This window comes from Macrotis lagotis, chromosome 1 (genome assembly GCF_037893015.1).
Source record: "Macrotis lagotis isolate mMagLag1 chromosome 1, bilby.v1.9.chrom.fasta, whole genome shotgun sequence".
Lineage (NCBI taxonomy): Eukaryota > Metazoa > Chordata > Mammalia > Peramelemorphia > Peramelidae > Macrotis > Macrotis lagotis.
In genome coordinates, this window is record NC_133658.1 from 890,834,537 (window position 1) to 890,861,452 (window position 26,916).

Consider the following 26,916-nt stretch of genomic DNA (forward strand, 5'->3'; position numbering starts at 1 on the left):
CCCCTTAATCGGCCCAGAATTAGATAGAAGGTGAAGCCTAAGGAGATCAGGATACAAATTTTACATTAAACAATGAAATAATGGTAGTTGATTTGCATCAAGAATAGGGATCTCCACCCAACTTGACAATATGAGCAGCCTTTAAAGATTACAAATTTGGTTGCTGTTACATTCATAATTCTCTACTTCTAGTCAATTTGCATCTCAGGAACAGGAAACCTCCACCCAATTTAACAGTATTCACAATTCTCTTCCTCATTTCCCTGCATCAAAAGGACTCAGTAACAACAATTATAATGTAAGTTTCTTGAAGGCAGAAACTTTCTTTCACTTCTGTTTCTATTACCAGGCACAATGGCACAATACCACACATTGGGTGCTTAATGCCCACTCGCTGAATGGTTTTGAATTGAACTGGATTCTGTGCATGTATAAAATTCACCAAACATATATATCTTCCTTTCTCAATTTAAAAGTTGCTTTCTTTCCCCATTATTTATGATGAATGCTTCTAAAAGTTACCTCCATTTTCCTCTCATGGTCTCAAATCCATGTGAGTCCACATGATGAACTCAACCAGTGGAAATATCTAAGTCTTAACCAGAAATACAGTCAGAACTGAGTGGGGCATGGCCCATCTATGGAGGCAAGGAGTGATTAAAATGACCGATGTGTCAGGCAAGAAATAATCGTTTCTGACATCCACCTAGAGTCAAGAATGAGCCCCCTTATATCACCACAGGAAATGGGTGATTTTATGCCAGCTCTGAGCAGTGTATCTTGAGGTAATGGGGAGTATAACTCATGTCATTTTCTCTGCCTTAGACCTGCTTGCAAAAAAGAATTCCATTCCAAGCACTGGATTTCCTGGGCCTTTAGGTTTTAAAGTTAGGTCTTTAAAAATATATATTTAAGAGAATGTTAAAATATTTGCCTTGCTCTAAAAGTAAATTTAGTGCTAGGGAAATTGTCAGATTGATGGGCCCTAGAGGCTGAATTGTCTTCTATTTTTCCCAGTTGAATCATTACCATGCAGCCAAGTTTTTCTCCAATTACTTTGCCTTAACTACCAACACCCATTCATGTCAGATTTATATTAGTTATCTTTGCAGACTGGGAAGACCAATGAGTTCTCCTGAACACAATAAGGTCCAAAGGTCTTAACAGCACTCCTCTAGTGCCCTAAAAACCATTTTTTACCCCTACAACAGCTACCACACATGGGCCTCCAAATACTTCTGACAGGAGTGGGGAAGGAATGACTAAGCTGTCAGTGCATCTGGGGTATGACTACTTGGAAGTGGAGCAGCGAGGGGTTAGTAGGTCATATGGTAGCTTTCTATATCAACCAATCATATGAATAACTTCTTGGTATACCCTATTGTTCTTTCATAGATAAAGACTTCTAATGTTTCAATCACCTGGGCTATATCCCTTGTTTTTGAACCTTAGTTATGGCTTTGATTTGTCCTAACAGAACCACCCTCACCTTCTGCTTTCTGAACTTAATCAACTCTTCAATATTGAATGCCTACCCTAAATTGAATAGGAAGAAATTTTTTGATATGCTGTCCCCACCCCCATAAGAAACTCCTTCCTTGGAATGAAGAACAAGAGGGGGACATTAACGGTGTCTCATAAATATGTATTTATGGACATTTATAAAAATGCCTATTGAAGAAATGCATATGTAGCAGCTTTTCAGAATGTGATTTACTGACCATGGAGGCCCTGTTGTAATCTTCTCGGGAATTACATATTAAAGGAGATTTCAAACCCTCGGTTACTGGCCCCATGAGGGTTGGGGCTCTCTTGGTGTGGTTATTAAGAGATTTTATTTAAATAATTTTAAGTGTTAGATTTAAAATGGGAATTATTGATGAGAGCAACTATGAAAGATCTAACATTCTAGAACATAGGTTACTGCCTTAAAAATTGCAATCCTGTATCAGATCAATTTCACTTTGGTCATTTGGATGCTTCAAATTTTTATAATATTTTCATTCTTCTTTTTCCTTAAAAAAATGGAATTTGTTTAAAATCTCCCATCCCCCCAAAAAGTATTTTGCATCCTAAAGCACTATATTAACCATAATATATGAAACAGAAATAAAGTATATATTATATGCATCCCACACATGCACACACATTCTATGAAGGAACTGTGTGTATCTGTGTGTATGTCTCTGTGTGTCCTAAATATGTTTTGTGAGTGAATTAGTGTCTCTTTATGTATGTGTCCATGCAGGCAAGTATTTTGGTGACCAAAGCACAGAGATTAAACAATAGTGACAACAACCAAACAAGTCCCCCTCAAAAAGCAAACAAATATCAATACCTAAAATAGGTCACCACCTTCTCTACAACTTAGAATATTCAGGGTTTGCCTAGAACCCAGAAAGATGTAATTACTCAAAAGGATAACATGGCCAGTATATATCAGAAGCAAGGATAGAACCTTAATCATCCTGGTTGTCAAGCAGAACCTCTACCCATTTTGCCAACTGGCTTCTCATTTTGAGAATTAAAGAAGTAATTTTATACAAAATCATTTCATAGGAAGAAAGGGAAATTGGTTATAATTATGATCTGAAAAACTAAATTCAGAATTAGGAGAAAATTCCAGAATTTAATCTTATCAATTCCATGGGAATAGGAGTTTTCAAGCTCTATTCATCAGATCCCTTCCCATTAAGCATATACATCATGGAATATAGAAGAGGTAGTAGTGAGATTATTGCTGTTGAAGAGAATAACAAGGTCAAGGGTGAGAAAGAAGTTTGTCTAGGGAGTAGTGATGAAGGGAAAGAGAAGTCCTTGGAAAGACATGGCTCACATTAATTAATGAAAAGGAATAAAGAAGGGATTACAAACCACTACTGCTTGGGATTTGGAGCTTTTTGTCCCTCTTCCACTGCTAGGATCTAAAATAGTCTAGACTCCATAAGCAAGGCTCATCCTCCCTTCAGCTTTTCATTTTTATCTAAATTTATTCTAAATTTTGATGTATTATGGTAAAACCTTAGTGATTGTTCTTTAGTCATATTCTTTGTAAAAAAAACACAAGGGAAAAATAAGCAAACAAACATAAAAATGGTAAAATTGGAAATTTGTCAACTTTTATATTAAAGATAGGAACAAGTTAGTTACCTGCTTTCTAGAATGTTGAGATTATAGATATATTTCCCAAAAGGGCTAAAATAGATGTCTCTCAGAAGGATTAGTATACTTAATGTCCTTTGGTCTTGTGATTTTTTTCTTTTTAAAGAGAAATATTTATTTATTTTTGTCCATATACATGTGTGAATTTCAAGTTATACACATAACTTAATGCACAAAACATTTATATTATAAAATTTCCTTCCATCCTCCCTTCCCACTCCGTTCCTCTCAGTAATGAACAGTCATGTTAGAATTTTGTATGCATATTTTGGATAAACATGCTTACAGATTAGTCATTTTTGTCATGAGGAATTAGGGTTAAAGGAAAGAGATAACATTTATAAAATGTTCATCAGATGCTGAAGGATTGGATTTTTGTTTTGTTTCTTTCTCTGGATTGGGATAACATTGTCCATAGTTGGTCTAATACAGTTGTCCTATCTCTCTGAACTGTAAGAGGAACTGTTTCTATCAAGGTTGATCATTTTATAATATTGTTAATGTGTACAATGTGCTCTGGATTCTGCTCCCTTTGCTCAGCATCAGATCCTGTAAGTCATTCCATATTTCTCTAGAGCCTGACCATTTATTGTTCCTTACAGAACAATAATATTCCATAGTATTCACATACCATAACTTCTTTAGCCATTCCCCAATATGATAGACATCACCTCAATTTCCAATTCTTTGCTACTACAAAAAGAGCTGCTATGAATATTTTGGAACATGTAGGACTTTTCCAATTTTTTTATAATTTCTTCTAGATATAGACATAGACTTTGAATTTTTGGGTCAAAGGGTATGAATAGTTATATTGCTGTTTGAACATAATTCCATATTGCTTTCCAGAATGTTTGGACCCATTCACAACTCCGCCAGCAATGCATCAATGTCTCAATCCTCCCACATCCTCTCCAACACTGATCATTTTCCCTTTTTCTCATCTTGGCCAATCTGATAGGATAATGTGATGCCACAGAGTTGTTTGAAATTTACATTTCTCTATTTCTCTAATCAATAATGATTTGGAGCATTTTTTTCATATAATCATATATATATATATATATATATATACACATATAGCTTTAATTTCTTCATTTGAAAACTGTCAATTCATATCATTTGACCATTTATCAATTGGGGAATGACTTGTAACCTTATAAATTTGATGCAATTCTCTCTATATTTTAGAAATGAGACCTTTATCAGAACTCCTAGTTGGGAAGATTATTGTCTAGCTGTTTCTTTTCCTTCTAATTTTGCTGCATTGATTTTATTAATGCAAAACTTTTAAATTTAATGTAGTCAAAATAATTCATTTTGCACTTTATAATGTACTCTAATTCTTTTTTGGTTATAAAGTTATCCCCTTCCCATAGATCTGATAGAAAGAATATTTCTTGTTCTATTAATTTATCTATGGTGTCACCCTTTACAGTCTTCTCAAATGGTGATTTCAAATAGTATAATTTTTCAAGTTTTGGAATCCACCAGGAAATGAAGCAATCACTTTTTTCATTTGATCTTTGTCATTTCAGAGACATCATCGTAAAGAACAGAATAGACTGACTATCAAATAGGAGCAATAAATATCATCAGCATTTTCATCAGTATTGTCACTAAAATTTATGTAGCTTAATGTTGTCAAAGAACTTTGTGGGCATAAAAATGATGTTAATAGCTAGTATAGATATAGATGCAGATACAGATATGGATACAGATACGGATACAGATACGGATATGTATATGGATATGGATACGGATATAGAGATAGAGATAGAGAGAGAGATAGATAGATGATATAGATATAGATGATATGGATATCAATATATAGATGTAGATATAGATATAGATACAGATACAGACACAGATACAGACAGACACAGACACAGATACAGATATTGATACAGATATAGATATAGATATAGTTACAGATATAGATATAGATATATGCATGTGTGTATATAGCACTTTGCATATATTATATCATTGGAACCCCAGAATATCCCTGAAAAGTAGGTTTTATTATGATCACTAATTTACAGAAAAGGAAACTGATACTGAAGAAGTACAAGTGAATTATCGAGGGTCTTAGAGCTAGGAGTCAACAGAAATAGGATTCAAGCTCTTCCAACTAAAAGTCAAGAAGTCTATCTCCCTGATCATCTACCTGCAATTTCTTTTTTAAAAATGTATGCTATTATTATCTCTTATTACAAGGTTTCTTATCCTGATTAACTTATCTTCTCCAGTGCCAGTTTCTTCATCCACAAAATGGACTTAATAATGGTTACCTATGTCAGAGAGTTTTTGTGAAGATTTCATAAGACAATGAAGACATAAAACATTTTATTAACTTTAAAACATTATATAACTATTATAATAAGGCCCAAATTTCTTAACTTCACTCCTCCAGTGCCCTAAAAACATTTTTTACCCCTACAACAGCTATCACTCATAGGCCTCCAAATATTCTATGTTCATTAAAATATAGACTGCTGAATGATGTAGTGGATAAAACACTATTAGTTGTGTAATAAAAATCAGTAACACCTGTATTCAAATTTGACCTCAGAAACATACTAGTCCTTTAGTCTTGGGCAAGTCCCATCCTCTGTCTATCTTCAGTTTCTCAGATGTAAAATGGGGTTCAAAGTAGCTCCTATCTCTCAGGGTTGTTGGGAGGGTAGAATATTTGTGCTTAGCACAGAGTCTGGAACATAATTCATACTTAACAAATCTTGTTCCCTTCCATCTTTTCCTCTCAATTTTGTAGATGAGAAAACTGAGGCTGAAAAAGAACAATGAATTACTGAAGTTTATACAATTACCAATAATCTGGGAAGGGATGGAAACTTGGGTTTTTCCTGATCTCTATACAGGAAACCTAGCAGTCATCTCTTTTATTTGATCTGTATAGCAATCCTTTGAGTTAGGTGTTAGAAGAATTGTTATTTCCACTTTATGGCCTCAAGTAGAGCAACCTTTCTGTTGTTGATACTGACCTGATCTTTTATGTTTTCCAATTTGTTTTCCTCATAACTAATATGACAAGTAGAGTCTATAGCTATGATTATCTCTTTTATACAGATGGAAAAAACTGAAGTTCAGAGCATTAAACTGACTTGCCTAAAATCATACTTGACAGATTTCAGGACTGGAACTTCAAAGTTTCATGACATCAGATCCAGTGTTTTATGCTCTGTATAATATTTCTTATTTGATGGGGGACTGGTCAATATTGGCAAGTCTTTGGGATATCCATAGTGTATACTACTGCCAACCCATGCCACAATTTATTGTGTTGCAAAAGAAAACCTTTTATTGAACTGTTTAGAAAGAAAATGAAATCTCTCTACCCCATCCAACTCCTTTACTTCTTTCCTTTGTGTCTCTTGAGAATTTGAATCACTACTTGGCAAGACATCAGCATCAAAAAGTAGATGTTACTGTGACTGTCTTATCTCTCCATCTTGTTTCCATGTGCTCATCAATGCATATCAACTCATGTTTATGTTCTTTACTCATCTTAGATCTTAACTTTTAAGTCTAAAAGATCACCTGTGGCATAGCCACTCTAGTTATTAGTAAAATCTACTGGGAATCATAACACCTAAACCAACTCAGAGACTTAGCACATCAGTGAATTCCAAAATCATGTCTTTTAATCAATGAAAAGATTTGGCTATCAATCAACTGTGCCATGTCCAGAAAAGAATCCAGAAAAGAAGGGCATTTTTTATTGTAATGATTTTCATTTTTGGTCTACACCCCAGTTTCAAAATTTTATACTTTAATTTTGCTATTTACTCATAGGAAATATGCATTTCTATAATTAAATCAACAGATTAAATTGTCATTGAAGAGAATTCAGCTGGGAATTAATATTGGAGGAGAGGGTTATAGAATGATGTTGATTAGATACTAACTGTTAATTGATAATGGGAGAAAACCCTGGATGAGGGTTCATGAAAAATGAAATAAAATGTTTCTTAACCTGTCAGAGTCACCTCTAGCACCCTGAGGGGGAAATATAGGCAACTGAGTCTATATCTAATTTTTCACTTAGTATCTAGAATGAAAGAATCACTCTGAAGGCTTTATTATTGTGACACTTGCACAGCATAGATATATAATTGCATAGCACATTCTCAAATGTTCTCACCTTAGCATGTGCATCTTCTCATTTTTTGCATTCTATTTGGCTGGGTCAATGACAGCCTTGGTTAAGTAACTGTCTCTCCTCAACCCTCCCGGTTTTGACAGGTCTGAGAAGTCCCATGGGTCAACCTAGAATAAAATAAAGAAATATAAAGAGCATGAGGCCAACGAGGGCCTTTTAAGCTTTAATGTATTTTCTAATGCCTATAATTATGTTGGAAATCAAGACACTGTGCTTGGACAGGAATGGAGGTGTGAATAGTTAATAAAGTCTGTGACTTGACCTCAGAGCTCTTTTTGCTTCAATTTAAAAATGCAAAATATGTTAAATAAAAGTAACCTCCTTGACCTACTAGCCAGAGCAAAGGAGTGAGCACAAAATAATAATAAAGGAAAAACTCAACTCCAAGGAAGTGACTTCTTTTATATAGACAGAAGTAGCCTGGATAATGCCTCCTTGGACTCTGGGAATAATATGATGTCCAAAGTGCCTTGATTAATCATTCTGAAGGAAATTATCTAGTTTACACTGAACTAACAGCTATCCCATTCCTGCTGTATGTGTCTAAGACCAGAGATTTAATTGCCATGGTGCAAAGGAAGCTTGGTTCCAATATAGGAGAAGGGGTAGATTTTTCTTTCCCACAGGAGGACTTGATTCCAAGATTTCTTCTCCTGGGAGTTATTCCCATGCCCTAGGGTCTAGCAAAAACTGAGGTACAACCCTTGTTTTTTATTCCTGTCACAGGGTTTGATTGTCATGGCACATCTACTTAGCAACTACCTTTATTCTATCCCTGAAGGGGAAAAGAAATATCTTTCTTTTCTCATTGTGGAGTTGTCATCTCCCTGCTACCCCCCTCCTACCAGCCCCCACCCATCCCACCCCACACATACAAAAATTGAATTTGACCCAGGTTCAATTTTACCTGGTTATGGTTTTGTTTAAGACAATGCATAGTCAAAAAATCACAAAATCTCAGTGTTGGCATTAAACAAGTAGGGTACAAATGATCTTACCCTCTATGCCAAAGAGAATGCTATTAGAATATTCTTTGTACCTATGCCAGGCTTTGGATGATAACTTTGTATTTCTATCTCCTCTTTTCTTTTCCAGCCTCCATGCATTTATTTTTTCTTTGGTTTGTTTGTTTTATATTGTTATGAAAGTAAAAATAAACACCTCTCCCCCAAAGAAGATGAGAAACTTCAAGAATAGTGAGAGAGAAAAAAATGTACTTCAGTCCTTGTGCAGATTCCAATGACTCTGACTCTTGGATGTGTTGCCTCCTTTATCATAAGTCCACCAAAGAAGTTGCTTCGGTATTTTTCCCCAGTTGCTCTTACTAGCTATATTTCCCTCCACTCTATTCTTTCCTACTCTCATTCATTCTATTTTCTCTCTCTCCTTTCACCCTGTCACTGTTCAAAAGTGTGTTATATCTGAATACCCTCTCCCATGATTTTCCCTCTCTTCTATCACCTATTTCCCCCTTCCTTCCCCCTATTCCCCCTTATCCCATCCCTTTCCTCTCATTTTCTTCTAGGGTAAAATAGATTTCTATACCCTATTAAGTATGTATGTTATTTCTTCTCTGAGCCATTTCTGATGAGAATGAAGGCTCACTCACTCCCCCTTGCACTACCCTATTCCACTCCATTGAAAAAGTTTTTTTTCCTGACTCTTCCTTAGCCCCTTCTTCCTCTACTTTCTCTTCCTCCCAATACTTCCCTTTATCACCCATCGACTCCATCTTTTTTGCTATATTATACCATTATATTTAGCTCCTTCCTGTGCTTATCTCCATATGCTCTTTCTAACTGCTCTTATAAATGAGAAGATACATATGAATTATTAGTATCTTCTTCCCATGCAGGAATACAAACAATTCAACATCATTAAGTTCCTCATAGTTAGTCCTTCTTGTCCACCCCCTCTATCGTTCACCTGAGTCCTGTACTTGGAGATCAAACTTTCTATTCAGCTCTGGTTATTTCAATAAGAAAGTTTGAAAGTCCCTATTTCATTGAAATTCTATCTTTTCCTCTGAAAGAGAATGTTCAGTTTTGCTGTGTAGTTGATTCTTGGTTGTAAACCAAGATCTTTTGCATTCCAGAATATCATATTCCAGTCCCTATGAATCTTTATTATAGATGCTACCAGATCCTGTGTAATTCTGACTAGAGAGACACAGTAGTTGAATTGTGCATTTATGAGAGCTTTCAGTATTTTCTCTTTACCTTGGGAGTTTTAGAATTTGGCTATAATATTCCTGAGAGTTTTGTTTTGGGATCTCTTTCAGGAGATGATTGGTGAATTTGCTCAATTTCTATTTTACCCTCTGCTTCTAGGATCTCATGGCCATTTTGTTGTATTATTTCTTGAAAAATGAAGTCTAGGTTCTTTTCCTGGTCATGACTTTTCAGGCAGCTCAATAATTTGTAAGTTGTCTCTTCTGGATCTGTTTTTGTGGTTGGTTGTTTTTAATGAGATATTTCACATTTTTTTCTATTTGACTTTTTTGGAAGTTTTATGTCTTCCTGATTTCTTTCAAAGTCATCAGCTTCCTTTAGTTCCATCTGCATTTGAAGGAGCGATTTTCTTCAGAGAGCTTTTTTATCTCTTTTTTCCAGCTGGCCAATTCTGCTTTTTAAGGTATTCTTCTCCTCATTTGCCTTTTGTGTTGTTTTTTTTTTTTCCATCTGGCCTAAACTGGTTTTTAACATGTTGTTTTCTTCATTATTTTTTGGTATTTCTTTCACCAAATTGCTGACTTGGTTTCCATGATTTATCTACATCACTCTCATTTCTCCTCCCGATTTTTTCTCTACCTCCCTTCATTGCTTTTCAATGACTTTTTTGAGCTCATCCATACACTGAGCCCATTTTCTATTTGTCTTGGTGGTTTTGGTTACAGAAACTTTGATTCTGTCATCTTCTGAATCTTCTATGGGACCAAAGCAATTTTCTATGGTCAGATTCTTCTTTTCTTTTTGTTTGCTCATTTCCTCAGCCTAACTGATTTACTGCACTTCCAAGGCTTTGGGGGATTTTTTGGAACACACTGGGACTTTAATTCCTCCAAGGTCTTATGAAAGGTTCTGACTGATTTCTTGCCTGTGCTTTGATATGTGGATGATCATGGGCACTCCCTTCTGCCCTGGAGCTGGGAGGATAGTCTTTACTCAGCTATGGTATTATGGAAACCAAACTGCAACCCAGATCTGAGTTTGGGCAAAAAGCAAAGTTCTTCCAAAGGGAGAGCAGAGAGACCTCTGCAGTCTCCCCTGATCCCAATACTTTCTGTGGCTTGTGCTCTGGAGAATCAAGCTGGCTTCCCTGATTCTTGCTGCAGTTTCTCTCCACAGGGCTGCTCTGTGGCCCACCCTCACTCCGCACTCACTTTGGTGTGACACAGTTCTCTCACCACCCCTTCTAGCTGCTCTTGGTGATCCCTGAGCCAGGAGTTCTGGAAACCACTCCCTCGACCATGGACCCAGACACTCCCAAGGATCTAGGCACCTGGCTGGCTGCGCTGCACTGTGACTGTGGCTTTTTCCAATCCCCAGTCCTGGTGAAACAGACATTTCCTGTGGAAACTTCTAAATTTTCTTGGACTGGGAAATTGTATCGCTCTGTCTTTCTGTGGGTTCTGCCCCTCTAAAGTTTGTATAGAGTCTTAATTTGATGGGTTTTGGAGATTTTTTTAGGAAAGAGTTTTAGGAATTCCTGCCTTCATACTGCCATCTTGGCTTCACTCCCTCTGTGCATTGAAATGGAACACATATGTTTGGAACTCACTTCATCCTCATCTATTTCTGTTGAAATTTAGCAAACAAACAAACAACAACAAAAACCCAAACTCTCTTTGATGAAATATTCCCTGAGGCCATTTGAAATTTTTCTTAGATCACATTTTATTCTCTGGAACAGTGATCCATGCTTGTAAGCACTAATATAGGGATGGTAAATTATTTCACTTCAGGATTTCTGGGATGTAATGGGATAAGTCAATCAGGTGTCAGTATTAAATTTGTGCCCTGTATGTAAGTCTCCAGTAGGGGAAAGCCAGGCTGCCCATGAAGGGACATTGAACTATTGGCATAAGAGAATTAAGAAGATTCAGAGTCAAAAAAAATCTAAATATCTTCTCAAACCCTAAGTATTCAAACTTATATACATTTTCAAAAATCATGATTATAATAAAATTTAACTCATATAAGCAATTTAAACTTTGAACATATTTTCTTATTTGAATCAGTCAGTAACTTCATGTCAGCTATTATTACTATCCTCACTTTACAAATTACTTAACTGAGGTTCAGCGGACTTAACTGACTTACTCAGAATCACATCAACCTGGCTGGTTGCTGTTGCCAATGCCTGAAGGGAACTCCCATCACATTTTGATTTTTTATAATCCCTTGTCTCCTTGAAAATTTTGTTTAAACCACTTGACATAAAACATTTTATATTTGTCTCCAAATTGTCAGTGCCCCTGTAAAATTATACACACAGGTATGTATGTATGTATATATATATATATATATATATATATATATATATATATATATATATATATAAAATAGATAAATATGATAGCTAGCTAGATAGCTAGCTAGATGTCTGAAAAAGTCTTGTGCAGTTTTAAACTACTGAAGCTTATTCTTAATGTTTTGAGACATTCATCTATATGTTATCTTCCCTGCTGGAGCATGAAGTCCATTGAGGTTAGAGACTGTTTAAATATTTTCATTTCATTCCCAGTGAGTAGGAGTTTGATACAATTTCTTGATTGATACCTGATTCAAATACACTATTCTGTTATGACCATTAATCAAAATCTGGAAAGGATGTCTATCCAATTCACTAATTTTACAGATGAGATAAACTGAGGTTTAGAGAGATTAAAATGACCTAAAGTCACAAAACTGACAAGCTGCTGAAGAGGAATCTGCTCCACTTCCTCTCTTCCAAAACTATCATTTGGGTTGTTGTTATAGTTGTTGTAGACTGTATCTTGAAGACAATGCTTGTGATTTTTTCATCTATTTCTTGTCTTAACTGATGGTATAGTGGATAAAGCACTGGTCATGGAGTCAGGAAGACCTAAGTTCAGATTTGGCCTTAGGTATTCCCTATTGACCCTGGGCAAGGCACTTCCCCTCTCTTCCTCAATTTCTTCAGTTGTACAATGGGAACTATAAGAGTACCTGTTTGCAGTTCTATGAGCAAGGCAGAATTGAAGCAGCTCAAAGGTAATGTGAGATATGTAAGTTTAGAGTGAACACCCAGGTGTTCGCATGGACTATTTGTGCTCAACCTGCGTCAGAGCATTCCAAGCTAATACTTATATGCTGTATCAAATACACTGAAACTAGTTTTCAACATAGTGGTGGCATTTTAGTCTTCTTTGATAATGAAGAACAAGAACCGGCTTTGCAAAGGGTGTTGTGAGAATCAAATTTAAATATTTGCAGAAGCACTTAACATAGTATCTGGATCATAATAGATCCAATGAAAATAAATATTTCCTTTTTTCCCTACTTCTCCATCCACAGAACCATTCAAGCAGATAAAAAATATCAAGCATTTAATATTTTCTATGCATTGTGTATTGGACATACAAAGAAGACAAAAATAAATTTCTGCCCTCAAGGAGTTTACAGGGGAGACAATGTACAATCAGTTATATATAAACAAGATTTATACAGAATAAATTTGAGATCATCAATAGAGGGAAGGCACTCGAATTGGAAGAAAATAAAATTAAGGAGCATCAAGGATGGCATTCTTTCATAGGCAAGATTTCATCTGGGATTTGAAGGATGTGCAAGAAGTATCTGGGAGGTAGAGATAAGTTCACATTCGATATTTGCTGTATGTTTCCTTGAATTGAATTGGGATAGGCTTAGACCAACTCTAGTTCTGAGATACTCCTGACAACAAAGGAAAAACAAAACAAAACAAAACAAACAAGTAACCATGCAAACAAATGCACAAAACTGTTACCATGAACATCTTTAAAAGCCTATCACTTCTTTTGAAGAATTGAGAGGATAGAATCAGAAGCTTGGGCCAAGATGTTCAACTTGAACAGATTACGATGAGTAAGTACCTTCTATTGATATGAGGATACCCTAACTCTCTTTTTTCTCTTTTCTTATATTGAATATTCTTATATTGAGTAAGTTGTCAGAACATGTTTCAAAAAAATCAATAAATCTGCAATCATTTATTAAGTTTCCACAATGTGCCAAGCATTGTGGTGGGCATTGTGGATACAAAGAACAAAATAAGAAAATTAAATAGATCATTCACTCAAAAAATGTATAGTCTATATAGTCTAGTGAGGGAGAAGATCTCTCTCTCTCTCTCTCTCTCTCTCTCTCTCTCTCTCTACCTCATCTCTATCTTCATCTCTAGCCCTTCTCTTCCTCTCTTCTTATTCCCATTCTCTCTCCTCTCAACATACATGGCTAATGCACAAGTGAATGTGTGGATATGTTTGTGTGAATGTATATATATAGACACATACAATGCATATATACATGTGTATATAGGTATGTTTATGATAAACATGTTTGTATGTCTAAAGTATATAAATATATGTACTAAGCACAAACTGCATACAAAGTGCATGAATCCACCTTCCCCTCCTTTACTGCAAGAGACAACATGGGCATCCATCAATTTTATTCCCTTTTCCAAAATCCCCAGCATGGTGCTCTGCAACAAAGGCATCCATTTCAAGGTATTATTTACTATCTCAATAAAAGATGCAAGTCTGAAAGTCTGTGGCAACAGGTGCAATGTTAACCTATTTCCCCATGGAATCCTCCCTCTTTATAGAGCTGAGTTGCAGAGGGCAGAACTTACTCTCCAGTGAATTCCACCAATGTCTACCTGCAGAGTTCTCGAAATTTTGGTCCTTATGAAATGTAGCTTCCAGTGAATGAATTTTACCTGCCATTTTCATCATAACCAGAGAAGGAGCACCTAATTGCTTTAAAGTACTAATAAATTCTGTGACCAATTTATCTACAATAAGGCCAAGATGAATATTAAAATCCGCAATGAATCATAAATCTGTCAAAACATCAAGAAAAGTGATGCCAAGGAAATCAAAAATCCTCATTAGCTGAAGTTGAATTGGTCCTTAGGGGGCAATGTATAATGGCCGAACAGGTCATTTGTGGTCTGATAATCTGAATAATAAGATTTTTAAATGAACTACATCTTGGCATCAGGTCAGAGTTCTAATGCTAAATTGTTCCATGAGTGCCCCAATACCTTCCTCCTAACTACTGAATCAAAGTTTACTCAGATAATAAGAATCACAGGGACTTGAAAGACTTGTCTATATTTTGAGGGATGGTAAATGAAGTTGAATAAACTAGTATGTTTATTCTATATAATGAGAGGATCATAATCAAATGCCAGGGGCAGTGTTTGTAAGGAAAGATAGGCAGCATGGTATAATGGAAAGATCTCTGATGCTAAAGTTAAAGAATTTGAGTTCAAATTGTGTTCTAGATGTTTACTATTTATGTCAACTTGAGCAAGTCATTCATCTTTCTTTGACCTTAGTTTTTTTCCTTTTCTAGAATGGTAGATAGGGAACAGAAGGTCTCTATTATTCTTTCTAGCTCTAAGTACATGAACCTTGAAGTTTATATGAGCTGATACAGGCTAATTTATAATTTGCAATCTTACAAATATGCAGAATCTGGAAAGTGAACCAAAGGCCCCCAGGTCCAATTTGGGTCTGACCATGAATCTTCTTCACAATGTTCCCACCACAAGCTTATCTAGACTTCATTTGAAGACTCAAATACGAACTTCCTGCCTCTGATGGCAGCCCATTCATTCTATTTTAGGGTGCTCTTAATTATTAGGAAAATAGCTTTATTCTGTATTGTTTTATTTTCTAACCCCTAAATTGAACTCCACCCATGCAACTTCCATTGCTCCTTATCTTGCCATCTTAAAATGAACTGTTCAATTTTGTCCATATTCTATGCAAAAACTGAATGACCAAATTTTCCATGGACACACCAGGAGTTATCCTATAAATTCAATGATAATTTACTTAGTATCTACACACACACACACACACACACACACACACACAGACACATGCGTGCATGTTCGCATTGGTATTACATTCCTGCAATTAAAAACAGCAACAACAATATACCCCTTGTATTCAAAGAGCTTATTTTCCATGGGATAGTGGTATGATAATGGCATGTACACACATAAAAATAAATTAAAATAATGTCACAGAAATAAGAAAAATCTATAAATACTTTAGCAATAATCAAGAGATAATAGAACTAGAACATTTTTTGGAATCCCTAGAAATGAAGAATTTGGCATTTTAATAGTCATCTTATCCAACTCAAATAGTAAAAGAATTATAACCTATATATGGTATGTCATATGTAATATATAGGAAAAATAACATATGGCCGAATTAGATGTCCAGTTTCAGTTCAAAGATCTCTGAGAAGGAAGAATATAGTCACTTGCTCTAGCTGCAGCCTGTTCTAATTTTACACAGCTTTTATTGTTAGATTTTTTTTTACCATCAAGTCTAAGTCTTTCTCTTTGCTAATTTCCTTGCTTTGCTCCTGGGCCTGCCCTCTGTGAACAAGAAGAACAAATCTAAACACTCTTACATTTGATGGTCTTTCAAATTTGTGTCCTTTTGGTCAAAACACTCAAGATTTCAACTGCTGATTATGAGACAGCAACCTGAGGGCATTTCTCATCCCAATTATCCAGTAAACCCTCTTGTGACATATAAAAAGTTCAAAAGATATAGTTACTGGGCAATTAATCATTTTATTAATCTTGCTAAGTAATAATTAATAAATAGGGTGAGTGACACTCTAAATGCCGAAAGTCCCTCATAGAATACAATCAATGTTTATATGCCCTTGGAAAAGTGGGTGTTCCTAAGAATGACAATCAACTCTGATTGGTTAATAAGTAATGAGAGAATGAATTTATAATGAGAAATGGACATATTCTAATTAAGGGGTTGGAGACCTCACTTGATCATGTCATTTATCTCTTTATCCCCAGCCTTGGACAATCTAGACAAAGGACCTACATCAACCCCTCCCAAACTGCAGGCAGGTACTCAATGGGCTAGAATTCACCTTAATTATAGTTGTCCTTTGATTTTAACAAGAAATCATGCCTACTAAATTAATGGTGGCATTATTTGTGCATTGTATTTATTATAGTGGGGATTATTTTGAGCTTTTTCCAGCACCATCTCATGGTCTGATTTGATTGGACCCAGAACTTTTAGTAATGGTTTGGATGATACAGGAGTCCTTGACCCTTGTCCTGTATCAGTAAGGCACTTTAGCACTCCAGCAATACTAGAAAAAGCACAAATGCTATATACCTGGTAACACAATAGCAGCTCACAGTCTGTGAGGTAATATGAAATTTCAACAATATTGGACTGTGAAAAGATGGTAATCCAAATCTGTCTCTTAATGGACTAAATGTCAATATGGTTTTTCCTCTCAGATCTTCTACTATGTCACTTTGCCCTTTTACCTCCACCTACCCAGAACCCAAAGACATTGGTTTCCTGGAATCTGTTTGGCAGATCATGAGAATAACATTATCAGAATTCTAGTCATCATCATGTATGATTGGAACTATGAAAGTATCTGTTCATCTTCAAATGTCTGATTTTTGTTTTTCATTAAAGAAAACATTCTTGCCAAATCCTTTTGCTCTGGTCCATCTTGGAATTTCATCTTAGATTTAATTTTTCATTAGATTTTCTAATTGGGTGGGGCAACACCTAGATAAGAGAATCTAGGTAGGCAAATTTTTTATTACATATAAGAGATGTGGCCAATAATTTGATAATCATTTCTTTCACTCTCTATGTGGTACATAAAGTATGTGATAAAAAAGTATGGTCCTGGGGTCAGGAATATGTAAGTTCAAATCTAGTTTCAGATATTTACTATTTTTGGGACCCTGGAAAATGAATTGATCTCACTTTGTCTCAATTTCCTCATGTGAAAATGGGAATAATAAAAGTAACTACCTCCAGATTAGTTTAAAAAATCAAACGATGTATTATTTGTAAAATACTTAGTGTCTGACATAAAGGAGTATTATATAAATATTCATTATTATTCATTATAAATCTATTTTCTAAAATGTACTTGGAACTAAATACAATATTCTAGGTTTGTTATTACCAGGCAGAATACAGAAAGATGATTTTCTTCATTCCATATGCTATGTTTCATTCATTATTATTATACACTTATTATACATTAAATTCACAATAACACTTTTAAATATCAAATCACACTACTGAGCTTGGAGACAATTAAGACCTAAAGATATTTTTTTTTATTCAAACTGAATTAATGCCCAACTACTCCATATTATGTTTGGAAAGTTAATTTACTTAACCTGAGTTTAAGACTTTTTCATAGAAAAGGGTGTGGAAATCTGATAAAACTTTTTTTTTGCATTTGCCTTTTTTGCATTGAATTCCATTTCTTTTTTTTTAATAATTTCATGGAATTGTTCATTGCTGCAGCTCTCTTTCAAATTACTATGTCTCTGTTTCTATGTTGAGCATTCAGAAATTCAGAAGGCAAGGTATTCATAAAGTGTTAATATTGCAATTTATGGTGAGACAAGAAACTTTAGAGATACAATTGCTACTGTCAGAGAGTATGAAGAATTATATTCATTGTTTGGTAATATGCCACTATCTAGAAGCATGAACCTATCAAAAGAGAGGCTGAATCACATTCAGATTTTTTTAGCAGTGTCTATCGACAGCATCTGAGATGGGCCAGGTTTCAATTATCATGCTCCATAATTACATTTCTGCAAAAGAGATGATAACATTCTCTGGCATCTCTGCCTGAGAGCTGGGACTTTTGCTTGGAGAACCTTTAACTTCGTCGGACCCAGTACGAATAAAATACCCAGGGTAGAACTCACTAGTCCTCCACAAGATTCTCTATTAGATTACTTAGTGAGATGTCCAGGGTCTCTCACTTTATTTGATCCATGTCTATGAGGGAACTTTTAATTCAGTACTTGGGAAAAAGTTTGGGGCTAGATCTTCAAGGTATCATCCAGCTTTAGAGTACTTTGGCTCTATGATGAGCAACAGTTACTGTTCTAGAGATCTAGACTTCAAAGCTCAACTATTATTTTCTAACCATAAATCTCTGGGCAAATCACTTTCAGTATTAAAGTCAAGTAAGAACCATAATTAAGATAAACCTCAAAATTCTGATAAAATAGTGACCAAGCATGATGAAAAAAAGTTGATGCTGGAATATACCTCCCAACACTTTTGCAGATAAATGATGAACTAGAGGCAGAGAATCAGATATGCATTCTCAGATATCACAAAAAGGACTAAGTTTTTTGCCTTATTTATGAAGATTTCTACTCTGGATTGGAGGGAAAGTGGAATAATGGGTAATTAGTGACATAAAAGAGAACATCAAAAAGAGATTTGAGCAAAAAAATCTCAAATAGAATTATTTTGTTATTTCCTTATTAAGAGATAGAGAGGACTTACACACACAGACACTCATATATATGTGTGTGTGTGTATATATATATATATATATATATATATATATATATATATATATATATATATATATATATATACAAACACAGAGAGAGAGAGAGAGTAAACGATAGTAAACTATTTCCCAGCACAAGATACCTTGGAGGAACTTCAGGGAAGGATTGTTTCACTTGAGACTAAAAGAGGGAGTACAGTCCAGCACAGGCAGGGAGCAGAGAAAGCCAGTGGGAGGCTCTTAGCTGCAGTACAGAGTAATAACCAGGTCCTTGGATTTTGGTTAGTCAGGGCTGCAGTGCAGCAGGCCTGGAATAAGACCCTAGGCCAACTGCTCAGGGAGCAAACTATCAGTCCTTGAAGACCCTTGAAGAAAGTCAGTGAGGAGATCCCTAACCCCCAGCACAAGAGACTTGGGACTATATGCCATATGCCCCAGAAGCAGAGCTCACATTTTGAAATAATCAAAACACCAAAAAAGAACCCTAATAATAGAAATCTTCTATGGTAACAGAAGAAGAAAGCAGTGGCAAAATGCCTACATGTGAGACATCAAAGGGGAATATAATTGGTCTAAGTCCAAAGAAATTTCTTGGAATACCTCAAAAAGTATTTCATTTGAGACAAATAGTGTGGATATAAGTTGATAATGATGTGAAGATGTTAAAAAAATCAAGTCATAAAAAAGCATTGTTCTGGGAAAAAAGGCAGAAGAGTATAAATCACATCACATGAAGAAGAATGAAGGACTTATTATAATTGATGAGAAAATAGGGAGGGTGTGAGCATTAATTGAATCTTACCCTCAACAGATTTGGCTTAAAAGGGAATAATACACAAATACACAATCCCAGTTGGGGTCTAGAAACTTTTCTTATTAAGAGCATATGAAAAAATGGAATTTTGATTAAAAATGATAAGCAATGTCTATACAAAACCACCAACAAGCAAAATATATAATGAAGATAAGTTAGAAGTTTTCCAAATAAGATCAGGGATGAAATAAAGATGCCCATTATCACACTATTATTCAATATTGTACATAAAAAATCTTAATTTTAGCAATAAGAGAAGAAAAGGAAATTGAAGGAATTAGAATAGGCAATGAGGAAATAAAATTATCACTCTTAGCAGATGAACTGATGGATATTTATTGAACCCTAGAAAACTAATTGAAATGATTAACAAATTTAGCAAAGTTTCAGAATATAAAATAAACTGGCATTAATCATCATCATTGCTATATATTGCCAACAAAGCACAATAGTAAAATACAGAAAGATAATTGCCATTTAAAGTACCTGCAGACAAAATAAAATATTTGGGAGTATATCTGCCAAAATAAACAAAGAAATTCTGTGAACACAATTACAGAATACTTTTCACAGAAATAAAGTCAGATCTGAACAATGAGAAAATTATTAACTGCTCCTTGGTAGAACAAACAAATAGAATAAAAATGACAATTCTATCTAAATTAAATTATTCAGTGCCATAACCAATCAGACAATGAAAATTATGTTATAGAGCTAGAAGTTATACAATTCATCAGGAGTCACAAATTGTCAAAAATAGCAAGGCAATTCATTGAAAAAAAGTAGTCAATCAAAGTAAAGGAAGTGGACCAAGCTATTACAGATCTAAAGCTATCACATAAAGTGGAAAAACTGTCTGGTATTGACTAAGAAATAGTGATGGATCATTGCAATAGATTAGGTACAAAAGAAAGAGTAGTATGTGACTATATTAATCTTCTATTTGATAAATCCAAAGACTCCACTAAGATAACTCACTTTTTAACAAAAACTGCTAGAAAAACTGGAAAATAGTATAGCAGAAACTAGGTATAGACCCATATCTCACACCCTATACCAAGATAAGATTAATATAGATACAAGATTTAGACATAAAGGGTGATAGTATAAACCAATTAGGACAGTTTAACTGTCAAATATATGGAGAGGAAGTTTAAGATCAACCAAGGGATAAATAACATTATAAAATGCAAAATGGAAAATTTTGATTATTAAACAGATTTTGCACAAATATAAAAAATGCAATGAAGATTAAAAACAAGACAGTAAATTGGAGAATATTATTACACCTAGTTTCTGATAAAGGACTAATTTCTAAAATATAAAGGGAGGGGTGGCTAGGTTGCTCAGTGGATAGAGAACCGTCCCTGGAGTCAGGAGTACTATCTGAGTTCAAATCCCACCTCAGACATTTAATAGTTACCTAGCTGTGTGGCCTTGGGCAAGCCCCTTAAACACATTTGCCTTGCAAAAAATAATTTTAAAATATAAAGAGAATTGTGTCAAATTTATAAGAATTTAAGTCATTCCCCAATTACTAAATGGTCAAAGGAAATAAACAGGCAGTTTTGAGATGAAGAAATTAAAGTTATCTTATAGTAACAAGAAAAATTGTCCTAAATCATTATTGATTATAAAAATGCAAATTAAAATAATTGAGGCACCACCTCACACCTATCACATTGGCTAAAATGAGTGAAAAGGAAAATGATCAATGTTAGAGGGGACATGTAAAAATTGGAACACTAATGCACAGATGGAGTTGTGAACTGATCCAGCCATTCTGGAGAGCAATTTGTAACTATGCCCAAAGGACAACAAAACTGAGCATACTCTCTGATCCAGCAATATCACTACTAGGATTAAATGCCAAAGAAATCATAATGAAGGGGGAAAGTCCTACACATAAATAAATATTCATAGCAACTCATTTTGTAGTTGCAAAGAACTGGAAATCAAGGAGATATCCATCAATTGTGGAGTGGTTGGTATATAAATGTGATGAGGCACTATTGTTCTGTAAGAAGTTTTGATCAGACAAGACTTCAGAAAAGCCTGGAAATTTTGCATGAATTGATGCTGAGTGAAGTTAAAAAAACATTGTACTCATTAAAAGCATCATTGTGTGATGATCAGCCAAGAAGGATTTAGCTCCTCTCAGCACTTCAGAGATCAAGGACAAGTTTAAAAGACTTGTGGTTGGAAATGCCATCCATATCCCCAAGGGTAGAAGAATCAATTATGGAGTCTTAATAGGCTAAACTATATTATTTTCACTTAAAAATTTTTTTTATGTTTTTGTTTTTCATTTTCTCATTTTCCCTTCAATTATGATTCTTCTTTCAAATCAGGACCAAAATGGAATCATGCCTAACATGACTGTGCAGGTATAAACTATATCAAATTACTTTCTGCCATGGAGAGTAGGGGGAAGGGAGAGTGGGGAAGGAAGGGAGAATCAATTATGGAATCTGAATGAAGGCCATAATATATTATTTTTCATTTTTTTAATTTCTTTTATGTTTTTGATTTTGTTTTTCTCATTTTTTCCTTCAGTTCTGAATCTTCTTTCATATTATGACCAATATGGAAATATGCCTAACATGATTATACAGGTATAAAATATATCAATTACATACTTCCATGGAGAGTGGAGAGGGAAGGGAGAGAAGTAAAGAAAAATGAGGAACTCAAAAGCTTATAAAAAAGACAAATAATTTTTTCTATTTTATTGATATTTTATTTTTTCAATTCTGGGTAATGAAAGTTTGTCAACATCAATCCACCTCCATATTTATAAGTTATATAATTTACTTGTCCTCTTCCCTACCCCCTTCAATTCAGTGGCAAACAGAGTGAAATGGGGTTATTTAAGTATTTTATTTTTTCTTCTGTTAATCTCTAGTTGTATTTTTGTAAATATTTATATATTTGACATACATTGTCAGATGTATTTGAATACAGTTGGACAAAATTGCTCCAAATTATCTTTTTAATTTCCTACTCATTGGTCGCGAGTTTGTCCTTTTTATTTTTCATACTGGTAATGTGATATTCTTCTGTCTTTTAAAAAAAATCAGATTAATCCAAGGTTTACCTATTTTATTGTTTTATTCATGATACCAACTCTTAACTTTATTTATTAAATCAATGGCTTTCTTGCATTCAATTTTATTAATTACTCCTTTGATTTTCAGATTTTCTAATTTGGTATATATTTGGGTGTCTTTATTGTGTTCTTTTTCTAGCTTTCTTTAAGTTTCATCCTCTGTTCAATGATCTCTTCTTTCTCTATTTTATGCATATAAATATCTAGAGATACAAAATTTCCCGTAAAACTGCTTTGGTTGCAACCCATAAATTTTTGTGTGATGTCACATCATTTTCTTGGATGAAAAGTTTGATTATTTCTATGATGTTTTTTGATCCACTCATTCTTTAAAATTAAGTTAGTTTCCAATTAATTTTTGAGATCAAATTCAACATCATTGCTTCCCTCTATGACTACAACTCCAATCTGGCCATGTATATGAAGCCAGGTATTTGGTAGAAGTGCTTAGATTGCAGCAATGAATTGATAAACATTTTAGTTGCAAATGCTAACATCCTTGTGAGAGAAAATATTTTGGAAGAGAGTAAGAACCTATCCAACTTTGTTTATTTTTTGCAGCTCCTTTTCCAATTGGTCAATTCTATTTTTGTAAGAGTTTTCCATTTAACCAATTGAGATTTTGAGAGAGTTATTTTCTTTTTGCATATGTACAATTGCATTTTCCAAGGATCTGTTTTCTTCTTGCAAGGTGTTATTCTCTTGGATTTCTTTTCCCAAATTTTTCAAATTTTCCAGTTTATTTTTAAACTCCTTCCTGATTTCTTCCAATGAATTATTTCTGTGCCGCAGACCAAATCATTCTCCTCAGAGGTTAGGGTCTTTTCCTTCTAGGATTTTTTTCTATGGACCCACCCCCTTACTCTGGCCTTTCTTTATTTCCCTAAGATCTTGCATTGAGTAAGGAGCTGGTTCACAGAAGTTTGGTGTTGGGATCCCAAGAGGCTTTACTCACTCAGTCTACATGGGCTGGCCATTAGGGGGTACTAGAGGTTTTGCTTCCTGAGTGTAATATCTCCAGCTGGCCAGCGGGGGTGCTAAAGGTTTTGCTCATTGGGTGTAATATTTCCTCTCATCCAGTATGGGGTGCTAGAGGCTGGAACTTACTCTCCAGCCCTTCCAGATAACTCCCAGACTGTGAGTCTGACCACCCTGCCTCCACTGTCTGGTTGTTCCTCAGAGCAAACACCTCCCAGGCTGATCTTAGTCTAGTCCAGCTCTCACCCCACCCCCCACTGGCTGTCTGCTTTCTGAGCTCTGAACACCCTTGATCACTAAAGACAGACTTTGAGGTAAGTGTTCTTCTCCTAGATTTTCTTTCTGGGTTTTGTTGATCAGATTTCCATTAAGAGGTTTGTTTCATATTATATATGAGGGAAGACCAGGAGTCTTTAGCACAGAGCCTGGCTTCTCTCCACCATGTTGAATGGAAATCTGAACCTATTCAACTTTGAACACCTCATATTTGGGGTTGTATCCTACCTCTGGTGGAAAGGATGGATGAAGAGTTTTACCAATATCATGCAGAACACAGATCCTCATTCCCAAGGACGAAAGGTTTGAGGAGTTGACTAACCTTATCCACATGATCCAAAATTCCTTGAAAATTTGGGATGTCACTAAATGTCTTGAAGAATTTGAGCTCGTGGGAAAGGCATTTGGAAAAGCCAAGAGCATTGTAGACAAAGAGGGGTTCCCCTGATTCTATATCTGTTTGCTAGTTGATCTGAGGACTATCTCAATGAACTTTGGGAGGACAAGGAGGGAAAGAAGAAGATAAACAAGAACAACACAAAGGATCTAAGTACCCTGCATCAGTAGATCCATAAATGTAATCAGGATCATGAAGCCCAGATCACCAATTACAAGGATGATGCCCATGTGTGTGTCATCATCGAGTGTGTTCAGTGCTACCTGCAGGAAAAAGAAACACCTGAGGAGATCTGTGACGTTTACCTTCATCATGTGCTCTAAACATACTACAAGTTTGACTATAAGGCCCATCAGCAGCATTCCCTATAAGGGTCCTCAAAGTTAGAGCAAGAGCAGGTTGAAAATGAAGGGAATATTCAGCTGTACTGAAAGAAAGACTATGCAAGTATATGTAGTATATATGCCAAGGATCAGATAGATAGAATTTGGACATGTGCAATCCTCTGCTGCATCTACCACCATGCTCTTCACTCTCACTGGTACCAAGCTTAGGACCTCATACTCATGAGTCACCTACAGGACAACATTCAGCACATAGACCTTCCTGTGCAGATCCTTTATAATCATACCATAGTGCAGTTGGGCATCTGTTCTTTCTATCAGGGCCTAACCAAGGATGCACATAATGCCCTGCTGGACATTCAGTCCATGGTTGGGCTAAGCAGCTGCTAGGGCAGGATCTACTGCTCAGGAGACTACAGGAGTGAAACCAGGAGCAGGAGATGGTGGAGTGATGATGACAGGTGCCTTCCATTTGCATATCAACTTGGAACTGCTTGAATGTGTCTGTTTGGTATCTGCCATGCATCTGAGATCATGTACATGGCAGCTCATGAAAGTGATTCTCGGAGGCGCATGATCAGCAAACAGTTCCATCAACTCCGAGTGGGCGAGCAGCAGTCCCTGCTTGGTACACCTGAGTCAATGGGAATCATGTAGTAGCAGCTTCTAAAGTCATGAAGATGGAAAATTGGAAGACTTGCCACAGCTTTATTATTAATGAGAAGATGAATGGGAAAGTCTGGAATTTGTTCTCTGGGGCCAACAAAGTCTGTACCATGATATTTATAAAAATCCAGGAAGAGTCATTGTACTCCTATCTTCACCTACTGTAGTGTCTACAACTCTGTTAGCATAGATATCTTGTCTGATATGTTCCAGCTGAATCTGCCCACTCTTCACTCCATAATCAGCAAAATGATTGTTAGTGAGGAGCTTATGGAATCTCTGCACCAGCCAACACAGACAATATTGATGCACCACACTGAGCCCACTGCCCAGCAGAACCTGGCCCTGCAGCTGACAGAAAAACTGAGCAGCTTGGTAGAAAACAATGAGTGTGTCTTCAACCATAATTACTGCACCTATGGAAGCTATTCTAGAGATCAGAAAGATGGCTACCAAAAAAATGAGGGAGGCTAAAATGCTTTGGGGAGGATACTGCCAACAGCAGTCACAGACTTCGTACCAACCACCTCAGGGTCTGCAGAGCAATTAAACTCAGGTACTCCTGACTCCAGGGCTGGTGCTCTATCCACTGTACCACCTAGCCACAGCAGAAATGGTATTCTTAAAGTATGATTTATTATTGCTTGCTTTTTCCTGACAGAAGATGCTGAATCTTGCAGGGTATCAAATTCTTGATAGTAATCTTGGTTGTAAAGGTCTTTTACTCTCCAAAATATCGTATTCCAGGTTCTCCAGTTCTTTAATGTTGAAACTGATAAGTTCCCTGTAATTCTGATTGTGATTCTTTTGTATTTCAATTACTCCTTTTTGACTGCTTGCAGCATTTTCTTCTTTATTTGAGAATTCTGGAATTTGGCTAGGATAGTCTTTGGAGTTTTTATCATGGTGTCTTTTTCTGGGGTGCTCTGTGCATTTTTGCATGGACTATTTTGTCTTCTTGATCCAGTAGAGTAGGACAGTTTTCCATCATATTTTCCGGAAAGATATTTTCCAGACTTTTGTTTTAACTGTAGATTTTCATGCCACCATTATGGCTCAGCCCTAAAAAGATAAATGTTAAAAACTATTTTTGCATGCAATTGAAAAAAAATAACATTAAAAAAACAAAAAACAAATTTATCTTACCAACAAGAATGTGGAAGGATAAAGAGGTAAAGAAGTAGAAAGAGGAGCTGATAGAAGGGAGGACAAAAATAGGAAAGGAAAGGAGAAAGAAAATCAGGGTGCTATAAGGGAGGGCAAATTGAGGGAGGTTTCAGACTAAAACAAAATTCTGGTAAGTAGGAAAAGGGTGAAAGGAAAGAGAAAAGGATGAACGGGGAAAATACGATGGAAGGCAATAATCATACTTAGTAATCATAACTGAGAATGTTAATGG

The 26,916-nt window shown here is 35.5% G+C and overlaps 1 pseudogene; it reads left to right on the forward strand.

Moving 5' to 3' along the window:
* Positions 1 to 629: 629 nt before the first annotated feature.
* Positions 630 to 26,067, forward strand: LOC141508429 (eukaryotic translation initiation factor 3 subunit C-like; annotated as a pseudogene).
* The last annotated feature ends 849 nt before the right edge of the window (positions 26,068 to 26,916 follow it).